Below are 25,657 nucleotides of genomic sequence, written 5' to 3'. Positions count from 1 at the left end.
TGCTGTGTGGCAGAGTGTGGAAACGATAATAAAAGGGCAGGAAATGAGGAAGTTGATGAAAATAGACATTGAACATTATAAATGGATAAAGTCCCATTTGATATTACTGATAATTTATATTTTTGCTTATGGTCATGAAATACACCAAGCATATTTAGAACTTTTTGTATTAAACCTGAAATATTGTGAAATTATATTTCAGCATCAAACACACACCACATGTAAACAGTATGCCAATTGCAGTACATTTCTCTGGAATACTTGCACCTTTCTGACACATGAATGTGTTGGAGAAGCATAGACAATACATGGGAAAGTGATGTTGCTCGCAGTGAAAATGGGAATGTTATTAGCCAAGCACAGCAATAAATATCAGAAGAACATACATATGTGTATTTTTGCTTAAGGTACTCCCACTTCTTTTTCACCCATCCAGGTGTCAGCTGCCACTCCAGCTCACACTCCTTCACGTTACGGACGTTACGGTTGAATGGCGGGAACCAGGTTACTGATATTTACCACCCCAAACCCCTCCCCTTTCCCAGGATAAGTAACTGCGACAAACCGGTAAATTACACAAATATATTTATACGAACAGCATGGTGTGAAATGGAACTGGAACCCAAGAACCTGCCTAAATGACTACAGACCCGTAGCACTCACGTCCGTAGCCATGAAGTGCTTTGAAAAGCTGGTCATGGCTCACATTAACACCATTATGCCAGAAACCCTAGACCAGCTCCAATTTGCATACTGCTCAAACAGATCCGCAGATGATGCAATCGCTATTGCACTCCACACTGCCCTTTCCCATCTGGACAAAGGAACACTTATGTGAGAATGCTATTCATTGACTACAGTTCAGTGTTCAACACCATAGTGCCCTCAAAGCTCATCACTAAGCTAAGGATCCTGGGACTAAACACCTCTCTCTACAACTGGATCCTGGACATCCTGACGGGCCGCACCCAAGTGGTGAGGGTAGGTAGCAACACATCTGCCACGCTGATCCTCAACACTGGAGCCCATCAGGGGTGCGTGCTCAGTCCCCTCCTGTACTCCCTATTCACCCACGACTGCATGGCCAGGTATGACTCTTAACACCATGAAGTTTGCAGACGACACAACAGTGGTAGGCCTGATCACTTACAATGACGAGACAGTCTATAGGGAGGAGGTCAGAGACCTGGCCGGGTGGTGCCAAAATAACAACCTCTCCCTCAACGTAATCAAGGCAAAGGAGATGAGTGTGGACTATAGGAAAAGGAGGACTGAGCACACCCCCATTCTCATCAAAGGGGCTGTAGTGAAGCAGGCTGAGATCACCAACAAACTAGAATGGTCCAAACACACCAAGACTGTTGTGAAGAGGGCACGACAAAACATATTCTCATATGAATATATAGTCTCCTCAGGAGACTGAAAAGATTTGGCATGGGTCCTCAGATCCTCAAAAGGTTCTACAGCTGCAACATCGTGAGCATCCTGACTGCTCGGCCTCCAACCACAAGGCACTACAGAGGGCAGTGTGTATGACCCAGTACATCACTGGGGCCAAACTGCCTGCCATCCAGGACCTCTACACCAGGTAGTGTCAGAGGAAGGCCCTAAAAATTGTCAAAGACCCCAGCCACACCAGTCATGGACTGTTCTCTCTGCTACCGCATGGCAATGGTACCGGAGCTCAAAGCCTAGGACCAAAAGGCTTCTCAACAGTTTTGAAGCCATAAGACTCCTGAACCACCTGTATATAGCCTCGCTACTGTTATTTTCACGTTTTCTTATCTATCGTTTACATAATACTTTCTTTCTTTTTTACTTAAAAAATGCATTGTTGGTTAGGCCTTATAAGAATAAGGTCTACACCCGTTGTATTCGGTGCACGTGACAAACTTTGATTTGAATTGTCAAATTATATGCAATCTCTAAATCTGGCTTCTCTACGGCTCCGTATGGAGCGCAGTTCACAATGCATGCAGACCTATCATCTCATGGTAACTTTTTTTCTTGTGACAGGTAGGCCTAAATATGCTGCAGAATAACCTATGCTACAGTAATAAAAATACTGAATGCGCATCTAATTTATCTAAAGGCTGTTTTTTTTTTAAATTGCAGCCGCAGAGTTTTAAAACAGCCTATCACTCGAATATTGTTGCTTTTAAATCAGTGCACGTGCTAGAACTCTCTCGGAGTCTCTCTCGAACTCCATTCAAATTGCATCCAAAATAGATAATCCTGGTCTAGTTTGATATATATGTATGTGTATGTCCTAGCCTACCTCTTTAGGTAATATAGCTAATTAACGATGGGTTATGCCTAAATAAGCTTCTGACCTATAGCTTATGCGCAATGCACGTGCTCCTCTGGCCTCTATAAATGCTCCTTAGCTCTTGGAGTCTCATGTAGGAAAAGCTAGACTAGAATAGCTTGCTGGACATAATTTTTTTTGCATTTCTTATACCAATACACTGTTCGAAGTGGGACACAAGCTCTTTGTTTGCTGAATGTTAAATACTGCAGCCAATAGAAGAGTAAAGCATGCGATGGCGGTAGGATATATCAGTTATTTATTCAGACCGATAACCATTCAATCTTTGAATATAAGTGAAAGCCTTCTGCATCTAATTCTAGTCCTGTATTATTAAAGGATGTCATTAGAATAGATGTTGAATGCGAGGAAAGAATGAAGCGACACTGGAGAGAGGGAGGCTAATAATATTATGGAAGGTATATAGTACATTCTGAAAATATTCAGTCCCCTTCCCTTTTTCCACATTTTGTTACATTAGACTTATTCTTAAATGCATTATACTATTTCCCTCAATCTACACACTACCCAATAATGACAAATCAAAAACAGGTTTAGACATTTTTTGCATATTTATTAAAAATACAAAATATAAATACGTTATTTAGCTAAATAAGTATTCATACTCTTTGCTATGATACTCGGAATTGAGTTCCGGTGCATCCTGTTTCCATTGGTCATCCTTGAGATGTATCTACAACTTGATTGGAGCCCACCTGTGGTAATTCAATTGATTGGAAAGGCACACACCTGTCTATTTAAGGGCCCACAGTTGACTGTGCATGTCAGAGCAAAAACCAAGCAGTATAAGGAATTCTCCGTAGAGCTCTGAGACAGGATTGTGTCAGTACAGATCTGGGGAAGGTTACCAAAACATTTATGCATCATTGAACGTTTCCAAGAACACAGTGGCCTCCATCATTCTTACATGGAAGAAGGCACATGACTGCCCGCTTGGAGTTTTCTTTCACGTGCAGGGTCCAACGTTAATGATGTCGCGCTGGCCCGGGGCCAGAAAAACAGTTGATCCCATCATGGCCACTAACTTTTCAGCGCATTTTTGCATTCCAGTTCAACATTTAACTGCTCTGTCATGGTCTACCATTGAAAACCAAACATGTAAATGTCATGCTATTTGTATTTGAGCAATATGATTAGCTGTTCGTTCAAGCACCACCACACTCCCGCAAGTCTAAACTTCTCTAGCAGTACATGAATTGATGCCATCACACAGCACACGTGTAAGCTGTCCAGAGCAAAAAAAAGCGCCCATCAAGCTGCTCGCTGAGTTTTGTTTATTTTAGGGAAAGTGATTTACCCCACCAAGCCCGGTGGCTACTTTTTCTATTTGGCTGGTTACTCCATGTGCTTGTGGAAAACACAGGAAAAATGTAAATGTCGGTTACCGTGTTACTACCGTTATAGCTAGTGCATAGTGCAGTGGCCAGAGAGCTAGCTATGGCCGCATGACTTACTCAAAACCGTTTTGTTGTGGCATTTGAACAGGTGTTTGTGACTTGTTCACCACTGAATTAAATGTATTGTGTTGTCATCAAACCCTGAAACAGTTTAACAAGCCCTGGTATTTACCACAAACATCTAGCTAGCTTAACGTTAAATATAAAGTTGTTACTCGTCAATGGCAAGTAACCATCTAGCTAAAGTTTGTTCGAACAGTTATAACTTCTAGTCCTACTAAAGCACGTAGCTAGCTAAAGGCATTGCAGGCAGCAGGTTACAAATCTGTTTTCATTGATGTACGATGAAATAGCCGTGATCCTTTTTAAGGATGACAAACTACTTAAATTTGAACAATGCAGAAGCTTCTCTATTCGCCATCTTCCACATTGCTTTGCTGTTTACTTGAAGAGAGAACTCGCTGGCCCCCTCTTCCAATGCATTGTGGCTGTGAAATTACAGAAATGTGTGCTGTGAATTCTACTGGATAAAAGTTGAAATGAGGATAACTTCCTGGCATTTTTTTTAAAGCATACTCGATTTTCAAAATGTACTTCCTATAAAACGTTTTATTTTTTTGCATACGGAGTGTCATGTGCGATTTCGTTTCCCGCTATTCGTTCATTTCTGTAGCGCATATCTATACTGAATAAAAATAAATATAAACGCAACATGTAAAGTGTTGGTTCCATGTTTCATGAGCTGAAATAAAAAAAAATCCCTGAAATGTTTCATATACACAAGCTTCTCTCATTGTACTCACATTTGTTTGCATCCCTGTTAGTGAGCATTTATGTCTGTAATAAAGCCTATTTGTGGGGAAAACCCATTCTGATTGGCTGGGCCTGGCTGCCAAATTGGTGTGCCTATGCCTACTTATGGCTGTACCCCTGCCCAGTCATGTGAAATCCATAGATTAGGGCCGAATGTATTTATTTAAATTAACTGATTTCCATATATGAACTGTAACTCAGTAAAATCTTATACATCATTGCATGTTGTGTTTACATTTTTGTTCAGTATAATTGACAGTTGATTATCAGTTGTCAAAGCTGAAATGATTATGACATCCGGGCATTTAAAGTATACTTACTTTATCAAATCAATTCTCTGTAATCATTATTACGTGATTAGTTAATCATGTACATTTAATTAACTAGGAAGTCAGGGCACCACAGAAAATGGTTGGTTTATAGTCATAATTTTCATAATTTAACTTCAGATATTTTAATATCTGATCAATTAGTCTTCCGTCAGTCATCTGAATGTCGTAAATGTCACGATTTGGGAAATGATCGAACCAAGGCGCAGCTTGAGTATAGTTCCACATATTTATTTAAGTAAAACTTACAAAGACCGTGAGGACTTAGTGCCCAAACACACTAACAAAACAATCAATATCCCACAAAACACAGGTGGGGAAATAGCTACCTAAATATGATAGACAGCTGCCTCTAATTGGGAACCACATTAGCTTCAACATAGATATACTAGATCACCCCCTAGTTACGCCCTGACCTACTATACCATAGAGAACCAAGGGCTCTCTATGGGCAGGGCCCGACAACCAAAAATTTTACTATCTTCATGAAGCCTCGGCTATAAATCATCCATACACCAATTGGCTCAATTATTTATTTCCAAACTAATTAAACAATTAAAGAATATACAATACATAGTAACATTATACAGTAAATACCGTCCCTAGTGGACTAAACAAAAACTGCTTGGTTATAACAATAGATTCCGAGAGAAGAGAAAGGGGTTTTGGAAGGAAGACCAAGGGACATGGGTCTCTATCAGACCTGGGAAGCTATTCTCACATAAATACATATGCCACTAACGATCGCTCATTCGGAAAAGTAATGCATTGTATTTACTACGTGAAGCTGGCTTCGATAGTTGATGTAAGGCTCTGGTTTTCCCAGTCGCCGTTCACGTGGTTTGAAAGGTTCATCTCACTGTTGAGATTCTTCCGCGTCGGTCAGTGTTCTCGTACTAGATTTGCTATCTTTCCAGCTGCAGTCTTCTAGGCTGTAATCTAGGACAAATGTCTTCTTGAGTGATCAATAGTTCCGAGTTTCACGTGTGGAGCAAGTTCTCTTGTTTCCTAGCCTGTATAGTTGAAATTAGCCCTTTTCAAAGTGGAGGACAAGTCCTCCCGTTATTTGGAACGGAGGTGAATTTTCATCACGGGGCTTGTAGAAAAGGGGTTGGTTCATCATTTCCAACCAATATCTATGCACTTGGGCATGGTCACTGAGTGAGCATCAGTTTACTTATGAAAACCATTCTCTCATTTAGAAGACTAAATGTCACATTACATTATTTCGCAAATAGTTTCATCTTTACTCATTCATTTTACACAATAATTAGATGCAAGGCTCATAACTGAGGAACCTGTATAAACAGAGTGTAATGTGGCTGTATTGTCTTTCATGAGGTCACAAACATGAAAGAAAACGGACAGGGTCATAGCTGGTTTCTCCACTGACCGTTTACACATTCTCCAGAATAAGAATATTGTTAAATTCTTTAAATTCTGGGATGTAGTAGAATTTGGCGGGAGGGTTCTACTGTGACCCTCTCTCTCCCATATTGCATGGTCAGGGAGACCAAGCCGATTCACTGAAAGGGCTACCGTCATGACAGCATTCTAAATACCCAATTAATGTTATGTTCAAAATAATAAAATATAAAAATGTATGACAACATTCAAACCAATGCGGGTTCGGGACATTAAAGCCAATTCAGAAATGAAACACTGCTTTATTTGACCTTATTGTCAGTCCCAAGCTCTCCATTTCTTTGAATGTTTTGCTTCGTTAATAAGCAATTGTTTAATTCCCGTTGTGTTGACACTGCGATGTATGGCTTTATATGTAGGTGTATTTTACATCTGTCATCTTGCCTCTCAGAAGAAGACTATTGAAGCCATTCAATACAAACTAGCCTCTGAGCTCACCAAGGCATTTTGTAGGTTTATCACGCTAGAAGGCAGACGCACAGAACATTAGCAATGACAACGTCGTTATGATTCACATCACAAATGAACTTGTTGTTTTCACGTTCAAAATTCATGTTCATGCATAGATTACGAATCTTGTCTTTAAGCTGGCACACCCACGCTTTCACAGTGCTGCCAATTCTCTCCCCTAGCTCTAGATTTATTCATGTCCAGGGCACTGTGGTCCAGAGATAAAACAGACAGTGTCTTCAACATCAGCCTATAATTCATTGGGATCTGTCTAATGTAGACAATAGCTTCTGCCACGCTAACACACGGGGGGGGGGGGGGGGTTCTCTGTTCTCTGAATGTGTAATGAAGCCAGCTGAGGTCCTCCTGAGTAGTTACTACTGTGATGAAGACAGAGACTGTTCAAAGATACGAGGCAATATTGATGATGGAAATATAGAGCTTTTCCATTTATAGTCCTGTTCTGTTTTAGAATTTGTCTTAGTCTCTGGATGGACTTGGAGACAATTTTGAAGGTTTCTCGTGATTGGAAGATGTAAAGACAGTGACACTAATACTTCCTTGAAAGCAATTTACTGATAACATCATGAAACACTTTTGGGCTGGTTTTTGATTCTCTACATTTTTACCCAAAGTATGCACTTGCTCACTCCCCATAGTTTGAATTACATTTGGATTGGTGTAAATTAGCACTAATTGAGGGAGTGAACAACTGCACACTTCAGAGTGCTTTTTATAAGGAGCCTGGATGAGCATTTGATTATCCATACCAATTCAATAGCACTTCTCCCCTCATCCAGAGGAGGGCGCTGCTTGGAAACATTTGGGAAATGTATAGAGGCGCCACAGATGTACCAAAACACCAGCTTCATTTGATTTCTATCACCACCACTGTCTGTCTCCAGTTGTGCCAGGACCAATTGAATATTCACCAATGTAGAAAAGCGGATCAGTTTTTTTTGGGGGGGGGGGACACAAACAGAGGATGGGATGGCCAGGTATTCATGTGGTTGAGTCCATTTCCGCGGTTATATTTACAATGGGATGAAACTTTGTTGTTCCTTGCTGAAACGAGCAAGGTGTTGTGTCAAATTAGTGTTTCATTGCCTAGGCAACGCTCCCCTTCCTGCAGCATTATCTTATTATTTATTTCTCCTTTATTTAACCAGGTAGGCCAGTTGAGAACAGGTTCTCATTTACAACTGCGACCTGGCCAAGATAAAGCAAACCAGTGCAACAAAAACAACAGAGTTACACATGGGATTAACAAACGTAGAGTCAACAACACAAAATAAAATCTGTATACAGTGTGTGCAAATGAAGTAAGGGGGTAAGGCAATAAATAGGCCATAGTGGCAAAGTATTTACAATTTAGCAATTAAGACTGGAGTGATAGATGTGCAGAGGAGGATGTGCAAGTAGAAATACTGGTGTGCAAAAGAGCAGAAAAAAATCCAAAACAAATATGGGGATGAGGTAGGTAGTTGGTTGGATGGGCTATTTTCAGATGGGCTGTGTACAGCTGCAGCGATCGGTAAGCTGCTCTGACAGCCGATGCTTGAAGTTGGTGAGGGAGATATGAGTCTCCAACTTCAGTGATTTTTGCAATTCGTTTCAGTCATTGGCAGCAGAGAACTGGAAGGAAAGGAAAGGAGGTGTTGGCTTTTGGGATGACCAGTGAAATATACCTGCTGGAGCGCGTGCTGCTATGGTGATAAGGTGAGCTGAGATAAGGTGGCGCTTTATAGCAAAGACTTATAGATTACCTGAAGCCAGTTGGTTTGGCGACTAATATGTAGCGAGGACCAGCCAACGAAAGCATACAGGTCGCAATGGTGGGTGGTATATGGGGCTTTGGTGACATAACGGATGGCACGGTGATAGACTGCATCCAATTTGCTGAGTAATGTTGGAGGCTATTTTGTAAATGACATTGCCAAAGTCCAGGATCGGCAGGATAGTCAGTTTTACGAGGGTATGTTTGGCAGCATGAGTGAAGGAGGCCTTGTTTTGTGAAATAGGAATCCGATTCTAGATTTAACTTTGGATTGGAGATGCTTAATGTGTCACTGGAAGGAGAGTTGACAGTCAAGCCAGACACCTAGGTATTTATAGTTGTCCACGTATTCTAAGTCAGAACCGTCCAGAGTTGTGACGTTAGTTATAAGTTGCAGTTATAAGGTCTAAAAAGAATAGCAGATCCGTACCACGTAGAGTGAGGCGGGTTGCAGGAAGGTATATTTTATTTGAAAATGGAGAGGAAAAAAAACGGAATATTACACGGGACAAAACACAGGACAAAAACATACACGTCTTGCTGCTACGTCATCATTAGGTTAGTGCAAAATTATTTAGCATCAAATCGAGAGCTTTGGATAAGATTCTATCTGCATTTTACCCAAATGTAGTTATAGATATAGCCTTGCTCTCTTCCATGTTCTATATAGCACTCTAAATTCCTAAATGAATGTTAAAAGTTAAAAATATTAAAATAGAAAAATGTATGCCTCAATTCAAACAAATGAGGGTTCGAAACATTAAAGCCAATTCAGAAAAGAAACACTGCATCCGTTTAACCCTTTATTAGAAAAGATTACGATACACAGTGTTGGCGTTTAGAGCTCTGCTCCTTCAGGGTAGCTCATTGCCAGAGTGAGGCGTCATATGAAGATGATAATAACTACAGGCAGTGAGCTATATCAAATCCCCTGAAGGAAGAGAAACACAAAACCCAGACAGGTGGTGGCTGGGGTGTTGATGGGATATCAGAAACAGCAAGCAAATCAAATCAAATCCAATGTTATTTGTCACATACACATGTTTAGCAGATGTTAATGCGAGTGTAGCGAAATGCTTGTGCTTCTAGTTCCGACAATGCAGTAATAACCAACGAGTAATCTCACCTAACAATTCCACAACTACTACCTTGTACACACAAGTGTAAAGGGATAAAGATATATGAATGAGTGATGGTACAGAACGGCATAAGCAAGATGCAGTAGATGGTATCGAGTACAGTATCTCCATATGAGATGCGTAATGTAGAGTATGTAAACATAAAAGTGGCATAGTTTAAAGTGGCTAGTGATACATTTTTTTACATCAATTTCCATTATTAAAGTGGCTGGAGTTTAGTCAGTATGTTGGCAGCAGCCAATCAATGTTAGTGGTGGCTGTTTAACAGTCTGATGGCCTTGAGATTGAAAAACAGCATCTGTCTCGGTCCCTGCTTTGATGCACCTGTACTGACCTCGCCTTCTGGATGATAGCGGGGTAAACAGGCAGTGGCTCGGGTGGTTGTTGTCCTTGATGATCTTTATGGCCTTCCTGTGACATTGGGTAGTGTAGGTGTCCTGGAAGGCAGGTAGTTTGTCCCTGGTGATGCGTTGTGCAGACCTCACTACCCTCTGGATAGCCTTACGGTTGTGGGCGGAGCAGTTGCCGTACCAGGCGGTGATACAACCCAACAGGATGCTCTTGATTGTGCATCTGTAGAAGTTTGTGAGTGCTTTTGGTGACAAGCCAAATTTCTTCAGCCTCCTGAGGTTGAAGAGGTGCTGCTGCGCCTTCTTCACAATGCTTTCTGTGTGAGTAGACCAATTTAGTTTGTCCGTGATGTATACGCCGAGGAACTTAACTTACTACCCTCTCCACTACTGTCCCATCGATGTGGATAGGGGGATGCTCCCTCTGCTGTTTCCTGAAGTCCACAATCATCTCCTTTGTATTTTCCTGACACCACACTCCGAGGGCCCTCATCTCCTCCCTGTAGGCTGTTTCGTCGTTGTTTGTAATCAAGCCTGCCATTGTAGTGTCGTCCGCAAACTTGATGATTGTGTTGGAGGCGTGCATGGCCACTCAGTCGTAGGTGAACAGGGAGTACAGGAGAGGGCTGAGAACACACCCTTGTGGGGCCCCAGTGTTGAGGATCAGTGGGGTGGAGATGTTGTTACCTACCCTCACCACCTGGGAGCGGCCTGTCAGGAAGTCTAGTACCCAGTTGCACAGGGCGGGGTCAGGGTCTCGAGCTTGATGACGAGTTTGGAGGGTACTATGGTGTTAAATGCTGAGCTGTAGTCGATGAACAGCATTCTCACATAGGTATTCCTCTTGTCCAGATGGGTTAGGGCAGTGTGGTTGCAATTGCGTCGTCTGTGGACCTATTGGGGCGGTAAGCAAATTGGAGTGGGTCTAGGGTGTCAGGTAGGGTGGAGGTGATATGGTCCTTGACTCGTCTCTCAAAGCACTTCATGATGACGGAAGTGAGTGCTACGGGGTGGTAGTCGTTTAGCTCAGTCGCCTTAGATTTTGTGGGAACAGGAACAATGGTGGCCCTCTTGAAGCATGTGGGAACAGCAGACTAGGATAAGGATGGATTGAATATGTCCGTAAACACACCAGCCAGCTGGTCTGCGTATGCTCTGAGGACGCGGCTGGGGATGCCGTCTGGGCCTGCTGCCCTGCGAGGGTTTTACTGCGGTTGCAGTGAAGGAGAGTCCGCATGTTTTGGTAGCGGGCCGTGTCAGTGCCACTGTATTGTCCTCAAAGCGAGCAAAGAAGTTATTTAGTCTGTCTGGGAGCAAGACATTCTGGTCTGCGCCGGGGCTGGTTTTCTTTTTGTAATTTGTGATTGACTGTAGACCCTGCCACATACCTTGTGTGTGAGCCGTTGAATTGTGACTCTACTTTGTCTCTATACTGACGCTTAGTTTGCTTGCCTTGCAGAGGGAATAGCTACACTGTTTGTATTCGGTCATGTTTCCAGTCACCTTGCCCTGGTTATAAGCAGTGGTTCGTGTTTTCAGTTTCGCGTGAATGCTGCCATCAATCCACGGTTTCTGGTTTGGGAATGTTTTAATCGTTGCTGTGGGTATAACATCGCCGATGCACTTTCTAATGAACTCGCTCACCGAATCAGCATATTCGTCAATGTTGTTGTTGGACGCAATGCAGAACATATGTAGCCAGGAGGTGAGGCCTCATTTAACACAGTAAATTCATCAGGCTTAAGCCATGTTTCAGTCAGGCCAATCACATCAAGATTATGATCAGTGATTAGTTCATTGACTATAATTGCCTTTGAAGTAAGGGATCTAACATTAAGTAGCCCTATTTTGAGATGTGAGGTATCTCTTTCAATAATGACAGGAATGGAGGTGGTCTTTATCCTAGTGAGATTGCTAAGGCGAACACCGCCATGTTTAGTTTTGCCCAACCTAGGTCGAGGCACAGACCCGTGTTGGGCAAAACTAAACATGGCGCCAGTCTCAATGGTGATAGCTGAGCTGACTACACTGACTGTGCTAGTGGCAGACTCCACTATGCTGGCAGGCTGGCTAACAGCCTGCTGCCTGGCCTGCACCCTATTTTATTGTGGAGCTAGAGGAGTTAGAGCCCTGTCTATGTTGGTAGATAAGATGAGAGCACCCCTCCAGCTTGGAGTCCCAGAAAGAGGGCCAATTATCTACAAATTCTAACTTTTGGGAGGGGCAGAAAACAGTTTTCAACCAGCGATTGAGTCATGAGACTCTGCTGTAGAGCTCATCACTCCCCCGTAACTGGGAGGGGGCCAGCGACAATTACTCGATGCCGACACATCTTTCTAGCTGATTTACACGCAGAAGCTATGTTGCGCTTGGTGATCTCTGACTGTTTCATCCTAACATCGTTGGTGCTGACGTGGATAACAATATCTCTATACTCTCTACACTCGCCAGTTTTAGCTTTAGCCAGCACCATCTTCAGATTAGCCTTAACGTCGGTAGCCCTGCCCCCTGGTAAACAGTGTATGATCGCTGGATGATTCGTTTTAAGTCTAATACTGCGGGTAATGGAGTCTGCAAATCTACCAAGACCTGGCCGTCCCTCTAAACTTTCAGCTCATACAAGGAGAAGACTGATCAGAGATGCAGCCAAGAGGCCCATGATCACTCTGGATGAACTGCAGAGATCTACAGCTGAGGTGGGAGACTCTGTCCATAGGACAACAATCAGTCGTATATTGCACAAATCTGGCCTTTATGGAAGAGTGGCAAGAAGAAAGCCATTTCTTAAAAATATCCATAAAAAGTGTCGTTTAAAGTTTGCCACAAGCCACCTGGGAGACACACCAAACATGTGGAAGAAGGTGCTCTGGTCAGATGAAACCAAAATGGAACTTTTTGGCAACAATGCAAAACGTTATGTTTGGTGTAAAAGCAACACAGCTCATCACCCTGACCACACCATACCCACTGTCAAACATGGTGGTGGCAGCATCATGGTTTGGGCCTGCTTTTCTTCAGCAGGGACAGGGAAGATGGTTCAAATTGATGGGAAGATGGATGCAGCCAAACACAGGACCATTCTGGAAGAAAACCTGATGGAGTCTGCAAAAGACCTGAGACTGGGACGGAGATTTGTCTTCCAACAAGACAATGATCCAAAATATAAAGCAAAATCTACAATGGAATGGTTCAAAAATAAACATATCCAGGTGTTAGAATGGCCAAGTCAAAGTCCAGACCTGAATCCAATCGAGAATCTGTGGAAAGAACTGAAAACTGCTGTTCACAAATGCTCTCCATCCAACCTCACTGAGCTCGAGCTGTTTTGCAAGGAGGAATGGGAAAAAATTTCAGTCTCTCGATGTGCAAAACTGATAGAGACCTACCCCAAGCGACTCACAGCTGTAATCGCAGCAAAGGGTGGCGCTACAAAGTATTAACTTAAGGGGGCTGAATAATTTTGCACGCCCAATTGTTCAGTTTTTGATTTGTTAAAAAAGTTTGAAATATCCAATAAATGTCGTTCCACTTCGTGATTGTGTCCCACTTGTTGTTGATTATTCACAAAAAAATACAGTTTTATATCTTTATGTTTGAAGCCTGAAATGTGGCAAAAGGTCGCAAAGTTCAAGGGGGTCGAATACTTTCGCAAGGCACTATATATATATATATATATATATATAATATGCCTCCTTGCTCACACATGCTTTTTATATATATATAATATGCCTCCTTGCTCACACACGCTTTTTATATATATATATATATTTTTTTATACACACACACACACACAGGGGAGGGGGGACCTTGTCCTGTCGCCACAAAGCATCTCGGAAATGGTCCTAGGAATCCTTTTGACTGTTTTAATACCACAAAAAAACTCCCAGCTCAGTCGTGGCTGAACGACGAAAACATCAACATACAGCTGGCTGGTTATACAATGTACCGGCAGGATAGAACAGCGGTGGCAGTCTATGTATGTTTGTAAACAACAGCTGGTGCACGATATCTAAGGAAGTCTTGAGATATTGCTCGCCTGAGGTAGAGTTTCTCATGATAAACTGTAGACCACACTACCTAACAAGAGTTTTCATCTGTATTATTTGTAGCTGTTTACATACCATCACAGTCAGAGGCTGGCACTAAGACAGCATTGAATGAGCTGTATTCCGCAAGAAGAAAACAAGAACACGCTCACCCAGAGGCGGTGCTCCTAGTAGCCGGGGACTTTAATGCAGGGAAACTTAAATCTGGTTTACCAAATTACTATTAGCATTTTAAATGTGCAACCAGAGGAAAAATAACTCTGGACCACCTATACTCCACACACAGAGACAAATACAAAGCTCTCCCTTGCCCTCCATTTGGCAAATCTGACAATAATTATATCTTCCTGCTTACAAGCAAAAATGAAAGCAGGAAGTACCAGTGATCAATAAAAAAAGTGGTCAGATGAAGCAGATGGTAAGCTACAGGACTGTTTTGCTAGCACAGACTGGAATATGTTCCGATGGCATTGAGGAGTACACCACATCAGTCATTGGCTTCATCAATAATTGCATCGATGACGTCGTACCCACAGTGACTGTACGTACATACCAGAACCCATGGATTACAGGCACTGGGCTAAAGGCTAGAGCTGCCGCTTTCAAGGAGCGGGACTCTAACCCAGAAGCTTATAAGAAATCCCGCTATGCCCTCTGTCGAACCATCAAACAGGCAAAGCGTCAATATAGGACTAAAATCAAATTGTACTACACCAGCTCAGATGCTCGTCGGATATGGCAGGGCTTGCAAACCATTACATACTACAAGGGGAGCACAGCCAAGAGCTGCCCAGTGACACGAGTGTACCAGATGAGCTAAACTACTTCTATGCTCGCTTCGAGGCAAATAATACTGAAACATGCATGAAACCAGCTGTTCCGGAAGACTGTGTGATCACGCTCTCCACAGCCGATGTAAGACCTTTAAACAGGTTAATATTCACAAGGGCGCAGGGCCAGACGGATTACCAGGACGTGTACTGCAAGCATACGCTGACCAACTGGCAAGTGTCTTCACTGACATTTTCAACCTCTTCCTGTCCGAGTCTGTAATACCAACATGTTTTATGTAGACCACCATAGTCACTGTGCCCAAGAACACTAAGGTAACCTGCCTATCGACCCCAACAGATCCACAGATGATGAAATCTCCATTCCACTCCACACTGCTCTTTCCCACCTGGATAAAAGGAACACCTATGCTATTCATTGACTACAGCTCAGCGTTCTATTGTGGACTACAGGAAAAAAAGGACCGAGCACGCCCCCATTCTCTTCGACGGGGCTGTCGTGGAGCAGGTTGAGAGCTTCAAGGTCCTTGGTGTCCACATCACCAACAAACTAACATGGTCCAAGCACACCAAGTCAGTCGTGAAGAGGGCATGACAAAACATATTCCCCCTCAGGAGACTGAAAAGATTTTGCATGGGTCCTCAGATCCTCAAAAGGTTCTACAGCTGCACCATCGAGAGCATCCTGACCGGTTGCATCACTGCCTGGTATGGCAACTGTTTGGCCTCCGACCGTAAGCACGAGAGGTTAGTGCGAACGGCCCAGTGCATCACTGGGGCTAAACTTCCTGCCATCCAGGACCTCTATACCAAAAGGTGTCAGAGGAAGGCCCCAAAAATTGTCAAAGACTCCAGCCACCCTAGTCATAGACTGTTCTCTCTGCTACCGCATGGTACAGGAGCAACAAGTCTAGGTCCAATAGGCTTCTTAACAGCTTCTACCCCCAGGCCATAAGACTCCTGAACATATAGTCAAATGGCTACCTAGACTATTTGCAGTGTCCCCACCACCTCTTTACATCACTGATACTCTCTGTTGTCATCTATGCATCGTCACATTAATAACTCTATCTACATGTAAATACTACCTCAAATAACCAGTTCCCCCGCACATTGACTTTGTATCAGTACCTCCCTGTACATAGTCTCGCTATTGCTAATTAACTGCTTCTCTTTAATTACTTGTTACTTTTATCTCTTATTCTTATCTGTATTTTTTGAAACCGCATTGTTGTTCAGGGGCTCGTAAGTAAGCATTTCAATGTAAGGTCTACACCTGTTGTATTCGGCGCATGTGACAAATACAATTTGATTTGAAGTGATGGGGAATAATCAATCATGATGAGGCATCGGCAGCTGTGAACTCTGTAGCATGCTTCAGGCAACCACACTGAATGTGACTGTACATCAAATGTTGCTATGGTAAAACGTTTTATATAATTTTCACTTTACACAATCACTTTTCCTACTCTTAAGTCTGTTGGCATGCATCACTTTTTTTAACCAATTCTGATGGCTGTTAAAAGCATTTTTTCAAATATATATTACCACTATATCAACACACCGCTATATCCCGTTTAACAAGTCAAAATCTCTTTGGCACAGTAAGCATCAAGTCACTTACCGATAATGTTGCAGACCTGTCAAACATTTTCTATCATTTTCATCTAAACACAAAGTTAGTCCCTAGATGATTTCAACTGCCAAACTTATAGGCATGCCCAATTTAGGCATTTTTTTAAAACAACGTGATGTTGCGCTAAAAATGTGATTATGTATTAGCCGAGTGGTTAGAAGTATTCAGGCATATTATGTGAAATGTCAAATGTATGTATGTAGGTCTACATTGTAGTTGTTTAGATATTCCTATATGATCAAACCAATAAATGAAGCAATTGCATGTGGCGCAGGAACCACTGACTCACTATCAAGACACGTGCTGGTTACTCTTAACTGGTTAGGACCGCTCATGAGGTGTCCTACATACCCGTTGACTAAGTAGGACTCTAGACTAGGTTATGAATAGAGGCTTCATGCATAACTTTTATTTTGACCCATAAGTGTAGAAGTAAATTGTCTATATTCTCAGCACATTTTCTACTCTGAGATGCTTTGTGGATACGGCCCTGATCCTAGATCAGCACCTCTACTCTGAGACACTTTATGAATACGTGCCCAGGAGCATAGCATAATGCTGCAGGGGCAGTAATAGTATCATCAGTCATTGATAAAACCAGCTCTGTGTGGTTGCAGTGTCTCACAACTCCTGGGCACAGCCAGGGTGTTCACAGAGAGGTTGGTAGTCTCTCCGCATCTGGTGAGAGTGTATGAGCGAGAAACAGAGGAATTTATTTGATTTTTATCAGGGAGTCATACTGAGATTAAGGTGTCTTTTACAGATGAGCCCTGAATTACATAAATTATAGAAAACACACGTCAAAATATAAATACAAAATGCAAACAGAAAGAGGAACACAGTCTTGAAAAATCAGCTTTCTGAATTACCCTAGAGGCACCAGAAAGTCACATCTTAAGAGCATTTTGAAGATTGTTCCACAAATAAGGTACAAGAACATTTCCAGAGTTGGCCATCCCTGAGACCGGGTGTTGTTAGGTACAGTGTGACTTTCTGTAAATGTCCTTTATGAATGACAACACAGTATCAACCTACGTGACATCAGAGGGCCAATTAACTTTCTGGCAGGGATTGCAGTGATGAGTGCTCAAATTGTCGCCTGTAAATAAAGCGCAGAGTGCTATGATAAACTGCATCTAATGGCTTTAAAGACATGAACGCAGCTTCCACATACAGTGCCTAAGGAAAGTATTCAGTCCGTTACAGCCTTATTCTAAAATGGATTTAACGCACACAAAAAAATATCAGCAATCTACACACCATAAACGATAATGACAAAGCGAAAACAGATTTTTAGAAATGTTGGCAAATTGATTCAAATTAAAAAACGGATACCTTATTTACATAAGTATTCAGACCCTTTGCTGTGAGACACGAAATTGAGCTCAGGTGCATTCTGTTTCCATTGATCATCCTTGATGTTTCTACAACTTGATTGGAGTCCACCTGTGGTAATTAAATTGATTGGACATGATTTTGGAGGCCTGATTGGTGGAGTGCTGCAGAGATGATTAAATCAATTGATTGGACATGATTTGGAAAGGCACACACCTCTATATATAAGGTCCCACAGTTGACAGTGCATGTCAGAGAAAAACACCAAGCCAACAGGTCGATGGAATTGTCAGTAGACCTCCGAGACAGGATTGTGTCGAGGCACAGATCTGGGGATGGGTGCCAAAACATTTTTGCAGCTTTGAATGTCCCCAAGAACACAGTGGCCTCCATCATTCTTAGATGGAAGAAGTTTGGAACCACTAAGACACTTCATAGAGCTTACTGCCCAGCCAAACTGAGCAATCAGTGGAAGAAGTGTCTTGGTAAAGGAGGTGACCAAGAACCCAATGGTTACTCTGACAGAGCTCCAGAGTTCCTCTGTGGAGATGGGAGAACCTTCCAGAAGGACAACCATCTCTGCAGCACTCCACCAATCAGGCCTTTATGTTAGAGTAACCAGACCGAAGCCACTCCTCAGTAAAAGGCACAGGACAGGCGGCTTGGAGTTTGCCAAAAGACACCTAAAGACTCTAAGATCATGATAAACAAGATTCTCTGGTCTGATGAAACCAAGATTGAACTCTTTGGCCTGAATGCCAAGACGTCTTGAGGGAACCAGGCACCAACCCTATGGTGAAGCATGGTGGTGGCAGCATCATGCTGTGGGGATGTTTTTCTGCAGCAGGGACTGGGAGACTAGTCAGGATCAAGGCAAAGATGAATGGAGCAAAATACAGAGAGCTCCTTGATGAAAACCTGTTCCAGAGCGCTCAGGACCTCAGAATGGTGCGAATGTTCACCTTCCAACAGGACAACGACCCTAAGCACACAGTCAAGACAATGTAGGATTGTCTTTGGGACAAGTCTCTGAATGTCCTTGAGTGGCCCAGCCAGAGCCCGGACATGAAACCGATAGAACATCTCTGGAGAGACCTGAAAGCAACACTCCCCAGCCAAGCTGGCAGAGCTTGAGAGGATCTGCAGAGAAGAATGGGAGAAACTCCCCAAATACAGGTGTACCAAGCTTGTAGCGTCCTACCCAAGAAGACTTAAGGCTGTAATTGATGCCAAAGGTGTTTCAACAAAGTACTGATTTAAAGGGTTTGAATACTTATGTAAATGTGATATTTCAAAGTTTGTTAACCTGTTTTTGCTTCGTCATTATGGGGTATTGGGTGTAGATTGATTTGGGGGGGGGGGATGATTTAATACATTTATGAATAGGGCTGTAACGTAACAAAATGTGGAAAAAGCAGCTTTTCACCTAGCCAGAAGCCCAGATATTTGTAAGCAGGGACACGATCAATATAGACACCATACAAAGTACATATCATTAAATCAAGAATAGAGAGTGGGAGAGAAAGTCACAACTCCTCTACTGAGTCTGTCCATCTCCTGCTAACAGCAACATAATGCTATTAATAACAAAACGACTACTTTTTTTAAGTTGAGAAGTAGGCATTGTTCTGAAGCCGAGAAGTAAAGGAAATTCACATGAGTATCAGTGTCTCCTCCACCCATGCTCTACCAAGGTTTTTCAGCACACAGCTTTGACCTACTAGGTACTAGTAGGTATGTTGGTGTATTGTTCTTATAAAACAATGTGTCTCCAAGTTTCTTAGGATTCAGACCTTTTTAAACAGCCTAATTCATATTCTTGGAGCAGGTGCTCCCTCAATAATGTGATTTGTACTGCATACAAGTGTAAAGTACTGTATTCGTCGCACACCACACTAATCCCATATCGCTACCGTTTATACTTACAAGAACATTGTGCTTAATTGAGCAAGTTGTTTTGTTTTGTAATACTGTGGTGCCTGACTGTATTTCCTTAAACCTTTATTTTAGCAAAACAATGTCATTGAGAAAATAATATATTTCATTTTTTGGGGTCAACATAACATCAGGTGTGTTGGACACATGCACTCATATATAGAGGTCTATAGAGCCTGTCTGCATTCCTGATTTCTGTAATTTATTAGCTTACCTATGTAATATTGGCGTAAGCGCAGACACTTATTTTGCAAAATGATCCTGTTTGATCAATTGTGACTCATTTCAGGAAACTAGGCATATGTCACACGTAATTACATCACAGGAGAATAGTAAATGTTTTATCAAATGCGTTTTTGGGCAGAAATGCCTTCTGGAACATGTGAACTTCTGTAAATATGAATACAATTGTTGAATTATTAGCCTAGTTGGTTTAGCCACGGGAAAAGACAAGAACTTTCCCTCTAGCCATGATTGTCTGAGGTAATGGATGGGCTGGACATGCCGAGAGAGTTCGACATGCCGAGAGTCTGGCCATGTGGCATGCTTCTGTCTATAACCATGAGCTGCCCCAGTATGTGTAGGTAAACCTTTCCACCGCAGCTTTTATGAAAGACATCATGAAGAACAGCAAAATGGTTGCTACTGCTCTCCACTTTCTGGAGGACGATTGCGCCATGCTGATTCTCTCTGACTCTGAAAATGAATCAGACAGTGAGGAAATCTCTGATTTTAGGTAAAAACATGTTAATTGAATCAGACATTGTAGATTCTTCTGATGTCAGTGATAGGGAAGAAATGTCAATCAACAGTGTTGTTGTCGCGGAAGATGTTGACCAAGTTTTGAAATCAGTGGAATTCCCGTTGGAAGAAGAGTATGATAGCTAAGGAGATGGAGAAAATTCTGGCATTTGATTGAAAATATGCAGAGGGAGACGGAAATAAAATACAGAAGCTGTTTAGAACAACTGTCTCCGGAATACATCTTCAAACTAAGGGCAACCATGGCATCCGTGACCGAGAGGGAGAAGCGTTCATCCAAGTTTACAAGTAACTGTCTAGCTAGTTACATTTTCAGATATTATACTAGATAGCTAGTTTGCTAATGTTTACGTGTATGATCTGTGTAGTAATATTATTTGTATCTCAGAAATCCATTTGCATTGCTAGTTATAGCCTAATGTTAGCTGGCTAGCTAACATTGCACCTAGTTAGTTTTAGCTAACTTTAGATTAATGCATGGTGTCTAGCTATGACAATCAGTTTGTATTACTAGTAGTATGGGTTGGGATTATTGTCGGGTTCTAAACAACTGGGAACTCAGAACTGGGAAATCTCTGACTTCTTACTTCAGTGCGTTCAAGACAACTGGGAACTTAGAAAAAAAAATTGCTCCAACTCCGAAAAATCGATTTGAACGGTCACCGACTCGTGGCCTCTTTCTGGAGCCTCGACTTTCCAACCTGAAGATCACTGACGTCATGCTTTTGCCTCATGTTTTTTTTTTCAAGTTCCCAGTTGTCATGAAAGCACCATTAGTTTAATTATTTAGCTACTTTGAAGAATTTAAAATATGTTGGTTACTACATGATCCCATATGTGTTATTTCATAGTTTTGATGTCTTCACTATTATTCTACAATGTAGAAAATAGTACAAATTAAGACAAACCCTTGAATGTGTAGGTGTCCGAACTTTTGACTGGTACTGTATATCTACATTAATTTAATAGCAGCACACTAAAGTCCATTATTCCTCTGAAGAGTATGAATTAGTCTAAGGAGGTTTTAGTCCTAAGCAACCTGCATACAAATTGTTTGAAGTACAATAGACCAACATAGTTACTGTAGTAGGTCAAAACTGTGTACTGGAAAATCTTGGTAGAGCATGGATGGTGTAGGCATTGTGGTGCTCATGAGAATTTCCTTTCTTTTTAGGCCTTCAGACCAATGCCTACTCATATCAAATCTCACTTAAAATGTTGTTTTTGGTTTTGAATTCCCATGTTTTTATACCGGAAGGGGATTTTCTGTTAAAGGTGCATTATACAACATTGACACAATGCAAGCCCAGATTTATTTGGGGAGCAACCAAAAGTCTGTCATTGGCAGTGCTATTGTAACCTTTTAATTTGGCCCTGCCAAAAGGTCTGTGCCTTCAGCACAGGTGGTGTGCTTGCATCACTGCAAGGATTGCTAGTTTATTAAACCTTTGTCTGCTGGCTGTTGTCCTATAATATTTAAAATCAGGTTTGAACTAACTATTAAAGTATGTGTGGAATTTACCATGGATAGTGAAAAGTTATTGTCTGCAGTTTTCAGAAGGTGAAAAGTTTTTTTTACTGTTGAAGGTTGCATAACTCAGACTAGACAATGATATCCCCATGGACAATAGAGATGTGTCTGTATTATGCCTTTGACAGCTAGCCTAAAGCATTGCCGAGTTATACATCCTATACATTTGTAAAAATCCGGGTTTGGAGAGGTGGCATTATGGCAATGCACAGCAGAGTTGTTGACAAATATCCAACACATGGGCTAGTCAGAGCTGTAAATACAATCAATATGGTCAAATGGCAAATGCCTGATTTGCACACTGCAGTGCACTTCTCAACCGAGGCGCAGTTTACATGTGCATTTGGGCGTACATGTAGCTAGCAATTTGTTTTCTCAGCTACAGTTTGAGTTGTGTTCTGTCTGACAGTGAAATGTGGCTCGCTCTTACCGTAGCTTGGACTACGGAGTTGCTAGCTTGCTGGAGTTGCAAAAGCCCATTGCATGCATTGTAAGGTAGTGACAATTGTTTGAACTAATGTAGCCAGCTATCTGTGGCTGACTCATCCAGCTGGCTAGCTACCTAGCTATGTTTTGTGGAAACATTTCTAATGATAGCTAGCTCACATTTGGATATGATCTAGCTAGCTTTTGTGTGGAGATCAGCTTTTAGTCTCTGGCTCTAGCTAGCTAAAGTAATTTATGTAAAAACCTTCAGATAACATGCCTTCTGTCAACATCTCAAACAGAACGTTGCATTACACATATAACCGTACTACCTCTGGTAATGCTCTTCTCTGGAAAAAACACTCAGTACTTGTATATCTGTCCTCTGTTTTTGTTTAGGTGTGAGTTGACACTTGCATGCTCTCTAGGGGTAGAGAGGCCACAAGAATGACCCCTGGCCCACCCCTCAAGAGCATAACACACCTCCTTTACTGGGATTAGTTTCTCCCATCCCTTCCCACAACAACCAAAAGCAATGACACTTTTCACTGAAGCATAATACAGCAATGAGCTAGATAGGTGATTATTACAAAGGCCATGGAAAATGATCATGACTTTTACAATGACTGCAATGAAATGAATCCTCTGTTGGTGTTTCAGTGTAATGTGCAGTACTGTGACTATTAAGTGTTTACTCACCATTTGGCCAGACTTTGACCACTTAAGTCTGAGGAGGAAACCAAATTAGAACAGAATGTAGATACATTTTTGTTGAACTTACAAAACAGAGCAGGCTTTAGTTAGCAGATATAGTAGAGGCTAAGAAGGAACTGTCATAGTAGGGAAAGTTCCATGCATGTAAGAAGTTGTTTTAAAGAGTCTTAAACACCTTGTCCTATTTAGAACAAGCCTCACCAGCAATTCAATAAAATGTATAAAGCCCTTTTTCCATCAGCCAATTTCACAAAGGGCTGTACAGAAACGCAGCCTAAAACCCCAAACGGCAAGCAATGCAGACGTATAAGCACAGTGGCTAGGAACAACTCCCTAGAAAGGCAGGAACCTAGGAAGAAACCTAGAGGAACCAGGCTCTGAGGGGTGGCCAGTCCTCTTCTGGATGTTCCCGGGTGACGATTATAACAGTACATGGCCAAGATGTTCAAACGTTCAAAAATGACCATCAGGGTCAAATTATTATTATTATTATTATTATTATTATTATTATTATTATTATTATTATTATTATTATTAGTGGTTGTAGAGGTTACAACAGCTCAGAAGTAAATTTCAGTTGGTTTCATAGCCGAGCATTCAAAGTTAGAGACAACTGGTGCGGTAGAGAGGGAGTCAAACAGCAGGTCAGGGACAAGGTAGCGCGTCCGGTGAACAGGTCAGGGTTATATAGCCGCAGGCTCCAGTGCCTTTCTGTTCACCTTCACACCCCTGGGCCAGACTACACTCAATCATAGGACCTACTGAAGAGATGAGTCTTCAGTAAAGACTTAAAGGTCGAGACCGAGTCTGCGTCTCTCACATGGATAGGCAGACCATTACATAGACATTTAGCTCTATAGGAGAAAGCCCTGCCTCCAGCTGTTTGCTTAGAAATTCTAGGGACACTAAGGAGGCCTGCGTCTTGTGACCGTAGCGTACGTGTAGGTATGTACAGCAGGACAAAATCGGAGAGATGGGTAGGAGCAAGCCCATGTAATGCTTTGTAGGTTAGTGTAATTTAAGGTTTGGGGAGGAAGTCCTACTACAGGCTAGTAGGTCGGACCCGTCTGCTCAGACAGAACAGCTGCTCCCGGAGTAGGACCACTCTGGTCTTTTATTTGTTTGTCACTTCAATATGTTTTGTCTCACATGAATATCCCAGTAGAAGGTGTGATGGATGATGATGTTGGGCAAGTACCACTGTAACTGCACAGTAATCAAATGAAGAAATAAACTCTCACAGCCTTGATAGTGTTTGTCTGAAGTTGTCTTATGTTCTGTGCCTTCGGCTTGCACTCTGGACCACATTCGAGGCTCATCTGGTCATGGAAGAATTTACACACCAGTATAGGTTTGGAGGAAAGGGGAACAATCTTCACCTAGCCTAATAAAGCTTGCCCCTGGTAATTCTTTCCAGTTTGCAGATGAAACACCACAACCTAATAGTCTCCAAACACGTTTCCTTGTTTACGATCTGATCTGTACCTGGAGTTGCTCCTTAAAGTCGTCTTTAAACTTGAGTCTTAAGTGCTCTGCTCAGAATTCCTTTCTATTCATATAAACCTTTTGGAAAATGGACGGCAGACATTTGAGGACTGCGCTTTTGCTGTACGACACACACTGCAACAGAGACGTCTTTTGGAACAGTGCACCGTGTGTGTGTGCGCGTTGTGCCAGTAACCGAAAGGTCATTGGTTTGAATCCCTAGCCGACTCGGTGAAAAATCTGCCAATGTGCCCCTGAGCAAGGCACTTAACCCAAATTGCTCCTAGTAGGTCGCTCTGGAAAAGGGCATCTGCTGAATGACTAAAATGTATACATAAAAATGTCTGTGTGTATGTACTCGCGATAAATGGAAGAAAAAAATATTACTTAGCCAAAACATCTTCCCACAGCCATGCATGCAACAGTTATGTTCACAGGTCTTGTTGGAAAATAAATGGTAATAAAATGTATCTATAAGGAATTAAACAAAATATGGATGCAATGGTGTGCTGCTGTAAATTGTTTGTAATTTGATAGGTCGTATAACAGCTCTCCTATGAAGACCGGTTTGACTCTTCACACTGCGTCTGGGGTTGCTCTCCCATCGGCCTGTACGCCATGGACTAACTTGGACATTTTATACTGAACAAAAATATAAACACTACATGCAACAATTTTAAAATATTTCACTCACTGTTCATAGAAGGAAATAAGTCAATCGATTATAAATTCATTAGACCCTAATCTGTGGATTTCACATGACTGGGCAGGGGTGCAACCATGGGTGGGCCTGGGAGGGCATATGCCCACCCACTGGGGAGCCAGGCCCAGTTAATCAGAATGAGTTTTTCCCCACAAAAGGGCTTTATTACAGACAGAAATACTCCTCAGCACCGCTCCCCCTCAGACTATCCTGAAGGTGATGAAGCAGGATGTGGAGGTCCTGGGTTGGCATGGTTACACGTGGCCTGTGATTGTGAGGCCGGT

The sequence above is a fragment of the Oncorhynchus masou genome, chromosome 25 (assembly GCF_036934945.1).
Source record: "Oncorhynchus masou masou isolate Uvic2021 chromosome 25, UVic_Omas_1.1, whole genome shotgun sequence".
Taxonomy (NCBI): Eukaryota; Metazoa; Chordata; class Actinopteri; order Salmoniformes; family Salmonidae; genus Oncorhynchus; species Oncorhynchus masou.
Note: the sequence above shows the minus strand (reverse complement) of the source record.